Here is a 10,976-nt window from a genome sequence, read left to right as displayed (position 1 = left end):
GTTTACATTTCTCAGTGCTTTCTTGTGAGATTCTACCTCTTGGAAAGACAGAACAGTCTTCTGAAGAAACTCTAAAGTGGGAGGGATGTCATTTTTAAAAAATATTTATAATGTAATACTATTAATTATATTTAATATTTTTACTAAATAATAACCTTTTAATAATTTTTAAATAAAATATCAAGTAAGATCATCTCTGGTCAGAGCAGTTTCTGATACATGTGAACAGAGAAATTGGTGATGAAAAATTACAAGATCTTTTTGAGAGTATGGATGCTTCTTACTTCTTTCAACTTCTTTTCACCTCTTTCACAAAACTTATTTTACACTGCTTTTTCTTAATTTGTGATCACTCCTACCTCCCCAAATGTGGTTTTCTTTTCTTTCTTTTGCTCTTCCTTTGAGTTTAATCCTTTTTTTCTCTGATACAAAAGCAGAGTGACAAAAAAACATTTACAAATGTACCTCTTTGCTTTTCTGACAGGGATTTAAGGAGAAATCCTCTGGACTACACTGACACTCAGTGTGAACATCCACCTCTTTTTTCTTTTTTTTCTTTCTGTTCTCTCCTGTGTAACCGTTCTCTGTTACATGTTCCACTGCCCATCTCTAATGTATTGATCTCATGGGAAAGATGCCACCTGAGAAAATACTCTGATTAATTTCTGCTCCTTGCTGAACTGTATTTTATCCAGGGAGCTGAAATTTCACCTTTTAGCAGAAAAGGTAAGTAACTTTATGCAAAGTTTCTCCAGTTCCTCCTGTAGCTTTACCACTACACAGCCAATCAGCTTTTAAGAAGGGTGGCATTAAAAGTAAGAATTAACAGTGGTTGAGATATTTCCAACATGATGATTTGTCATTCAAAGCTTCTGCTTGGTGAAAAAAAAATCTAACGTTTGGTGAACAAATACCAAAAGCTAGGCAGATTTCCACCAGAAACCTTCTCATCCTCACATCAGTTCACCTGATACCTATGATCACCCCACACTCTCAGAAACATGGCTGATCTCAGGACTGGGGACCCCACAGTTGATGGCTTACTCACAGACCATGTCTTGACCTTACACGCAGTCTGCAGGTAGTCTACGCCACTATTTTCTCAGTAGAAGTTGCAAATTTTTAGAAGTGGAACAATGACATGAAGAGATGTTTTATTTCTTAACTTGTGGGATTAGTAAACCATTTTCAGTGAAAATTATTTACCAAAAAAACAGGGCATCTCTAAATGCTTGCAGATAATGTATATGAATCAGGGCATCTATTTAAATGAAAAGCCCTTTCAAAGCATTTCTGTGCAACAAGGTCTGATTTTATTTATTTATTTGATAAGTCCAGACAGCACCTTATGCATCATTCTCCAGCACTCTGTGAACTAGAGGTTTAACTAACTCAGGCAGTGATGGGTCTATACTGCATCTCCTGGGAGGTAATTTCACAAACCACAAGACTTCACACAGGAAAAAAAGCATAAAATGCTCCCTCCAAGGCAACCTTTCACCCTAGCATATCGTCACAGCCTTACAGAATTCCCAAGAAGCTGAACTCATACCTTACTTAAGCAGGTGAAAATCTGATGGCAGAGGAGGTGCAATCAGCTCCACAACATTTATACCATTTTAGTTCTGAGATGCACTCCTCTAATTGATATGCACTGAAGATAATGTATGGGTTACAGCGAGGAAAGGACAATCCTGCTTAGACTTTTTGTTCAGTTTTGGAAAGGATGTTTTTAAAACCGGAAGAGAAAAACAGAACAAGCCTTAACATTTGTAGTTGTAAACTGAAACACTCAACAAACAGGCAAGAATGTTTAGTCCACAAGAAAGAAGAGATTAAGAAGGATCCTTTCCTGAAGGGGTGGATCTTTGATTCTTGCTTCCTAACCAGGAATACTACAGAGATACTTACAGATACGAGGATATTAATGAGGTGGAAAATGATGTGAGGAAAAATGAGAGGAATCTGAAAGGCAGCCATATAACACTGCCTATATATGTCCCCCATAAGTACTGAACATCTGCAGGAGACACATATGTAAACGGCTTAGAGCCCTGGAATAGTTCGCAAGTTCTCCGTCTCAGTGCAGTGTATAGAATGGATAAATAAATAGTGGGCATATGTGGTATATATTCAGATGGTGCATTAGACTTTAAAATCTCTGTCTAACTGAATGCATTAGCCTGTATTTTCTGTTTATGTCTCTGGGATGCCATGGAAACACAGCACTGAATCCTAATGGGTCTCTCCTGGCAATAAATAAACAGTCTTTGTCTATTTATGTTTCAATTTCCTTCTTTTTCTTTTTTTTTTTCATGTAATATACAATTTCAGAAGGAAAACAGTCCTATCACCATACATTCTCTTTGGTTGAAAAGCGTGCTGAAAATAAATGCAAAATGCACCTTCTAGTGGCCACTGCAGCCTTCTATACAGCTCCTACTACCATCTGTAAGTAGAGAATGTAACCTATTTGTGTTGAACTTCCTTCTAAGGAAAAAATATGGCTTATATAATTAAACCTTGAGTCGGGGTTCTCTTAGTAAATGGTAGCCCAAAGAGCACTTAATATACTTGTTAAAATTGAAAGCTGTTCTTTTCTTTACAAGTCTAAGAGGCTGCAGCCAGTCCCTTTTTATATAGACAGTAACAACGTTCACTGGCTTTAAACTGCTCCTCTAAAGCAATGGCGCACTTTCACTTCCTGTGTTCCAGAGCTTATTAGAGCAAACTGAAGCAATCATCCCCTTCAGGCTAAAGCACAGCAGCAAGGTGAAACTCTAAGGACCAAGTGATAGAAATACTGAGCATCACAAGGCATCAGTTTGCCATCTGGCACCTGCTATCCTTTTCTGAAATGAATAAAGTCATTGAGAGGGGATGTTGTGCGGTAACATGAGTAATAGAAAGACTAATAATTATCTATGTGGAGAAGTGGGCAGATTTAATTAGATTACTCAAATCTGAAGAGTCAGCTGAATCCAAAGGCAGTAACCTCAGCTGTGGAGGGCAGCCATATGGTTGCTCTCAAGATTTTGGGTCGGACTGAAATTCAACAGGACCTTTGTAAGTAATTTAGAAATGCATTGCAATGTGCTTGACTCCACATCTGTCAGGCAGTTCTTGGGCAGGACTGACAGCTGTACCAGGTATGCAGGTTTGGCGCAGTGCATGCTACAGTCCCTGTTGTAACAATCTGAGTAACAAGCTGGCTCCTGTGAGCCCTTCCAACTGCCCCAGCAGAGAGAGCAGGTCTTCACTGAAAGGGCTGCCAATCACTGAAACAGGCTGCCAAGATGAGTGGTTAAGTCCCCTTCCCTGGAGGTATTTAAGAGACATGTAGAGGTGGCACTTAGGAACACAGTTTAGCGATGGACTTGGCAGTGCTAGGTTAACAGGCAGATGATCCTAAAAGTCTTTTCCAACCTAAATGATTCAATGATTCTGTGATTCTATAATTCTAAGAGGGAAGCAGTAAGAAGGGTCAATGTACTAAATGCCCTTAGGGTGTCACTCAGGTATAAGGCTGTCCACTATAAAGGTGAAACTGGGACAATTTGTAGCAACCTTGAGTCTCCAAAATACACAACGGCTGATGATGAGCTGAGGCAGATCACCTGGGTGGTGCAACTGATGTTAGCATGAAAAAAATAGTGATAAATTACTGTGCAGGGGAAGAGGTGGTAAAGAAGTAGTCTTGAAAACTACAGGTGCAGCATGTGAATCTTGAAAACTTTCTCTCTTACCCTTCTCCCAAAGTGAGTATATGCAAGTAAAGTAAAATTCATGGTTTGCTTTCTGTTCCTGCATTTATTTTTTAATGCTTCTAGAGCAATGGAAACAGTTGTTTGTTCATACTCTGATTTTTACTTCTTTTTATTCTGACCAGCTGCCTACTATCTAATAAAGGAGCATCATGACAACTGAACAAGAAAATTAAGTAGTTAGGTGTATTTAACTCAGTCAGTTGCTCCAGCATTTTCAAGATCTTGATTGCACATCTTCTTTGGACGTGACATTATTCTAGAAGGTGTAGACTGTGAGGAATCTGTCATGCAGAGAATGATCATTTTCATCAATTGTCTTCCTCCTCCTTTGTCAGTTATAGCCCAGCTGCTTCCCCTGCTCCTGGTCAGCAAAGAGAGGAAGCAGATGCTTCCCCTGGGAAGTAACTTTCTATCTGAGGAATTGGCAGCAGTACAACAGCCCAGGACCAAAAAAGAAGCAGGGTGCAAGAGGATTTTGGACTTCACAGCTGGGCTTGAGTCAGAGACAAATGTCAAACACAGGGACTCAGTGAGCCACACAGCATGAACTACTCTTAGTCCAGACATCTACAAATTCCAGTTAACCACTAGCAGACAATCCAGCTAATAAGGACTTCCCACACCTTAGTCATCTGGGAGAGACATAAAACAACACAACACAAATAAGACAAATTAATACTAAATTTTACAGTGTAACTGGTTAAAATATGGTACCTGGCGATAGCCACTTTCTGCTATTTTGCCTCCCTGGTAAGATACAAATTTTACAGCAGTGACACATCCAAGTGGTAGGGTCAAGAGACCCTGCTGTTTAAGGCACTTCCTTTCAGCTAGCAGAGATCTGCCAAAAATTGCCAGTAAAATAGCAATTGTTCACAAATCACTCAAGTAAGTGTCAGAGGCTGCTTCCTTCAGCGCCTGTGTAGCATTAGATTATGTGAACCTCTATATGACACGGTAGTCTGTATTGTGCTTTTGCCAGATGTCTTTTACATGTGCAGCTCTTCACACTTTGTATAAGTGGTGAAGACCATTACAGAACAGCTAAAACAATTACAGAAGATTCCAGGTATTTTGGACTAGAGCCATCTGCGAATGTACAAAGAAGGCATGACCTAATCCCATCTTCTTTGGCAGAGGGAGTCAAATAGCAACTCCATCAGCTGAGGCCAACAGAGTCAAAAATATTCTTTTTCAGGGTTGGGGGGAGCAAGGGGGAGATGATGACAGAGAGGGAGAGATTGAGAGTTAGAGAGCTACACAAAGCTATTACAGTGCCTCAAACACTGTGGTAGGTTGACCCTGGCAAGACAGACCCTCAGCTGGAAGGGGGACAGAAAACCATAATGGAAAGCTCCTGGGTCAAGATAAAGATGGGAACAAATCAGTCACCAATTACCATCATAGGCAAAACAGACTTGACTTGGGGTAAAAATTAATTTACTACTAATCAAATCAGAGTAGGATAATGAGAAGTCAAACTAAAACTTAAAAATACCTTCCCCCTTCTTTTCGCTTCTTTCTGGGTTCATCTTCATCCCCACATTCTCCACCTTCTTCTTCCCAAGCAACGTAGGGTGATAGGGAATAGGGATGGTGGTCAGCTCACACACACATTGTCCCTGCCACTCATTCCTCCTCAGTGGAAGATTCCTCACACTCTTTCCCTGCTCCAGAATGGAGCCTCTTCCAAAGGAGGCAGTCCTCCATGAAATTCTCCGATGTAAGTCCTTCCCATGGTATGCAGCTCTTCACAAACTGCTCCAGTGTGAGTCCTTGCCACAGGGGGCAGTCCTTCAGGAACAGGCTGCTCCAGCACAGGTACCTTACAGGGTTTGAAGTCCTGTGGCAAACCTGCTGCAGCATGGGTTCCTCTCTCCACGGGGTCACAGGTCTTTCCAGGAGCCTGCTCCAGCAATCCACGGGGTCACAGCCTCCTTTGAATGCATGTGTCTGCTCCAATGTGGCATCCTTCATGGGCTGCAGGTGGATATCTGCTCCACTGTGGACCAGCATGGGCTGCTGAGGCAGGAAGACAGGCGTCCTCACCATGGTGTGCATCACGGGCTGCAGGAGAATCTCTGCTCTGGTGCCTGGAACACCTCCTGCCCTCCTTCTGTACAGACCCTAGTGTCTGCAGAGCTGTTTTTCTCACATATTCTCACTCCTCTCTTCTGATTTCTGCTGGTGGTGTGTATTTTGTCCCCCCCTTCTAAAGTATGTTATCCTGGGGGCACTAGCACTGCCTGCCCTGAAGTGCTCAGCCTTGCTGGTGCAGGTACCTCTCAGAGGGGGCTGGCATTGGCCCTATTGGACATGGGGGAAGCTTCTACAAGCTTCTCACAGAAGCCATCCCTGTAGTCCTTCTACCAAAACTTTGCCACAAAAACCCAATACAAGCACTTGTTATGCATTTGCATGTAGCTCTATTGTATTACAAAGAACATGACATTTTGCCTGCATTTGCCATCTACCCCTTTTCTATGAATATGTCCAGTCCAAGTTGTTTGATATTTTAAAGCAGTGGCTCCAAATTTAACTCAGATTGCATTAACATTTAATGTGCAGCATGACGAAACATGATCTCAGTGTTCTGATGACAAATGCTGCAGAAGGATAACATCGCCAACTTAACGTTTACTGGTAAATGACATTTGTAATCACTTGGTTTCTGGGTGCTTCCCAGCTCTTAGGGAAAGCTTGACTTTTGGTTTTAAAACGCGAACTGAATTCTGAATTTTCATAAGTGTTTGCTACCTACATAGTGAAACTTTGGGATGTTTAAAATGAAGAACTTCATCCCGGTTTTGTGACTTGCATATTATCTGAAGAGCTTACCATCTATGTATTTGACAGAATAAGTCTCTCATCTTCCTGCAGAGTCCTGTGGCTTCTAACTCAGTAACATGTGAAAGCAGACAAACCTCTTCTTTGCTATCAGCATAGATGAATGAACTTTATATCAGGTGCATGTGCCTCATTGTAATCCCTAGGGGATCTTACACTTCACTGAAATGATTCCTCTGATCATGCCCTTTTTCCATGCCCTCAGTGATGCTTATAAAGACCTGAACATGCCTTCCAAAAATTCTGTCAGGCAACATGTTCGTTTCATGCAAACACCAACTAACCACCTCATTCACACATTCAGATCTATCTTTTCCCTATGTACTTGCTTCTCTACCACTTCGAGTTCCAACAGTTTTCCTCTCCATGTCCCACCCAATCATACTCATAGCCCACAGACTAAGCAGCATATTTTTTATGTCAGGAAAAATGATTAATGTTGGATTTTTTTCTCTAGTGGGATATTTTTTTCTGATACTCTGTGTTTAATGCCTCTGACATACAGGGACAAATCTGTCACACAAGATCATCAGGAGCTTCTGAAGCTATATGTAGTGCTTGCCAGAACTTTCTGGTGCTGATGACTCATATCTGTGAAACGGAGATGCAACAAGGGCCAAAGATAGGACATTTATTCCTCCGCCTAATTTAGTTAGCCATCAACTGTAGTTGCTGTATTTTCCTCTGTTCTGAGGACTTCATGTCTTAGTTCTTAAATCAAAGGGAATTTTGTCACATAGTTGCATTGTTGCACATTGTTTATTGCAATCCATTGTTTCACATGTCAATATCTTTAAAACAAATACATGCATTTTGCCATACAAAAATACTTAAACCTCATGACCCACCCTTATGCCACCTGACTGTCTATTCTCAAGCTGTGCTTTTTGAATGTATCCACATCTGATCCTTTAAAAATGTTTCAGAGACTTAAACAATTGATGTCAAACTGACTGGTCTAATTTAGTGCAATTCTTTTAGATCCTTTTCAAAAGTAATTGGGGTGATGTGTTAGTTATTTCTCTGGCCTCCAGAGAATTGTCCTATTTTCTAAATTGTCTTTAAGATTTTCTACTTTCTCTATTCTTTGCTTGCATCTTGTACATGGTCAGATGCAAGACCTTTTAAAGGGTTCAAGACCCTTCAAGACAGCATCAGCTTAAAGGTCACACTCTCTACATGCTTTTCAACTCCTACTGTTAAAAATAACACCAAAGGCACCTAGAATCAAAAAAGACTAGAAAAAAAATATGCTTTCATTTTCTTTATGTTGTATACTTGAAAGTACATCATTCTGCAACTAGTTTCATGGGTTTCCTTATTTTAACTAGCTTCACCTGTTTCTTGTATAGGTCACACGTGCAGCTGGAGGAAACAGAACAGCACAGTTAAGAAGAAAAAGGACTAAAAATACCGGAAGGACCTTAGAAGAAATATAGTAGCAGGAACTAGTTTTAACTCATTCTTTAAGCAGACCCAAGGTAGAGCAGCACAGTCAGGGCACTCCAGCTTGGGACATACTTTCTAGATGTTCCCTCCAGCATATAACTACACAGTGTTGTGTGTGCAAAATATGGACAAAATTTAGAAGCAGAAGTGCAAGGTGATTAATAACAGTAATTCATGTTTCGAATGTGCAATAAGGAAAGGGTGAAAATATGCATTTAGCACAAGCTCATGCTGCACTGTCAATAACATCTGATCAAGAAATTAGGCAAATGTGGACCTACCTGTATTAGTCCATATAAAATCATAGAATAGTTAGGGTTGGAAAGGACGTTAAGATCATCTAGTTTCAACCCCCCTGCCATGGGCAGGGACACCTCACACTAAACCATGTCACCCAAAGCTCTGCCCAACCTGGCCTTGAACACTGCCAGGGATGGAGCATTCACAACCTCCTTGGGCAGCCCATTCCAGTGCCTCACCACCCTTACAGTAAAGAACTTCCTCCTTATATGTAACCTGAACTTCCCCTGTGTAAGTTTGAACCCATTGCCCCTTGTCCTATCACTACAGTCCCTAATGAACAGTCCATCCCCAGCATCCCTATAGGCCCCCTTCAGATACTGGAAGGCTGCTATGAGGTCTCCATGCAGCCTTCTCTTCTCCAGGCTGAACAGACCCAACTTCCTCAACCTGTCTTCATACGGGAGGTGCTCCGGTCCCCTGATCATCCTCGTGACCCTCCTCTGGACTTGTTCCAACACTTCCATGTCCTTTTGTTGTGGTTTAAACCCAGTCAGGTAACTTGTTCACTCACTCCCAGTGAGTGGTGCCGAGCTGACAACAATCGAGGTCCGTGTCCCCCCCCCACTGGGGTTCTCCCCCACTCCCAGAGGAACGGGGAGGAGGATCGAAAGAGTGCAACTCCCACGGGTTGAGACAAGAACAGTCCAGCAACCAATGTACACAAATCACCACCGCTACTATCAAGTACAACAATGATAAGGGAAAATAACAAGGGAAGAGAATACGATACCACCGGCCAAGAAGACGAGTTCCACCCGGAAGCCCGTGTCCTTCCGGGTAACTCCCAGTCACCCCCCACCCCGGCCATGACGTGCTGTGGTATGGAATACCTCCCTGGCTAGCCCGAGTCAGGCGCCCCATCTCTGCTTCCTCCCGGCTTCCCCTCCTCCCTGGCAGAGCATGAGCCTCACAAAGTCCTTGGTCAAGGTAAACATCACTTAGCAACAACTGAAAACATCGATTTCACCAACACTGTTCTCAGGCTGGAAGTCAAAACACAGCACTGCTACTGCTGAACCCAGGACACCTTTTTATGTTGAGGACACCAGAACTGCACACAATACTGCAAGTGAGGTCTCACAAGAGCAGAGTAGAGTGGCAGGATCACCTCCTTCGACCTGCTGGTCACGCTCCTTTTGATGCAGCCCAGGACGAACTGACTGACCCTGCAAGTCCTTCTCCGCAGGGCTGCTCTGGATCTCTTCTCTGCCCAACCTGTAGCTGTGGCTGGGTTTGTGTTGACACGGGAGTCATGGACAACGCAGAGACAATTAATGTGATCAAGCGATTGCCTTTTCTTGAGCATCAGACATGATCTTTTATAACAAATCCACACATTGATTATACGCTGATTGGTTAACATGCGTTGCCAACAAGCTTCTGATTGGGCTTTACACAAAGTTGCTTAATACAAGTTACAACAGCTACTTATATTTAGCACTAACCTCAACATTCTTATACTGTGGTTTTACATCCTGTTTTTTGTTCTTAACATCACTAACGTTACAACTTCATTCCCCCACTGCTATCCCTAGTATTTTTCCACTTACAGAGTGGAAAAATACTCTGGCCTAGTATTTTTCCACTTACAGAGAAGCTCTACTTATGCTAACTGAGAAGCCCGACTCATGCTAACTAAATCCATACAACAATTCCCCCTTTTTGTTTTTGAGGCGGGAGCGTTAGTCAATATTTTTAGTCAATATCTTCATATAATGCAGTGATCTCTTCATATTCAGTGTCGAGTCCCAATTTCATGTGTGATTGTTGAACGAGCCAAGCCTTCGGAATGGACCTCATACACAAAGCCTTCCCACATGCAAAAATTCCACAGCCAATAATCAGTAACACCGACAACGTGATTAACAATTTTGCTAGGCTATACAGTAAAGGTCGCAGCCAGCCACTAAACCCCAACTGAGCTAGCCAATCGTCTAAACCTTGTTCCACTTTAATCGTATTTACATGTTCTTGCATTTGCTGCAACCGCTTCTGAATAGATTGTGAATGATCAGTTAGATTAAAACACATGCCTTCAAAATCATTACAGCCATGACCATGAGCTTATAATAATAAATCAATAGCCATGCAATTCTGCAAAATAGCCTTGCGACTACTATCTATATCTTTCATGAGGTCTGTTAAAACTGCAGATGTAAGATTGGCTTGTTTCACAACCCAACAAGCAAGCTTTTGCAAATTAATGCTAGCAACAGTTGCTGCACACCCAGGACGAAAAATACTTGTTAAGGCATTTTTGACTTTACCCAAAAGCGTTACAGAGTCCTTACAGGTGCTCTCCAGCTTAGTAAGAAATCTACAAGATCGAACCAAAGTAGTTTTGTTTAACAGAGATACCAATGCAGCTACAAGATTAAGACGTCCCAGATAACATGGTCCACCAAGGAGATGTTTTAGGATACCTTGCCAGGCACGATTACCACAAATCAAAAAAACTCCCTTAGGCAAAGCTAACGACATGTTTGGAAAAAGTTCATAGCGGCCAAACTTTTCTAGACCTACAGCTCCCCCACACCATGCTTGGGCCTCAGAAGCATCCCGTATCCTATAAATACCTGATCCAGACACAATTGTCCACACATCAAGTAG

At 42.0% G+C, this 10,976-nt stretch overlaps 1 long non-coding RNA gene across 1 annotated transcript; it reads left to right on the top strand.

Annotated features, from left to right (window-relative positions):
- Positions 1-461: 461 nt before the first annotated feature.
- Positions 462-2,289, top strand: LOC133270827 (uncharacterized). Its single transcript, XR_009743926.1, has 2 exons — positions 462-726; positions 1,365-2,289. It is a non-coding gene; the product is annotated as an uncharacterized LOC133270827 (long non-coding RNA).
- Positions 2,290-10,976: the final 8,687 nt, after the last annotated feature.

Source organism: Pezoporus flaviventris, unplaced genomic scaffold (genome assembly GCF_033815535.1).
Source record: "Pezoporus flaviventris isolate CSIRO_AGI_PZ_B2104156 unplaced genomic scaffold, CSIRO_AGI_Pfla_v1 ptg000022l, whole genome shotgun sequence".
Taxonomy (NCBI): Eukaryota; Metazoa; Chordata; class Aves; order Psittaciformes; family Psittacidae; genus Pezoporus; species Pezoporus flaviventris.
The sequence above is the reverse complement of the archived record's forward strand: the minus strand, read 5'-3'. Positions and strand labels throughout refer to the sequence as shown.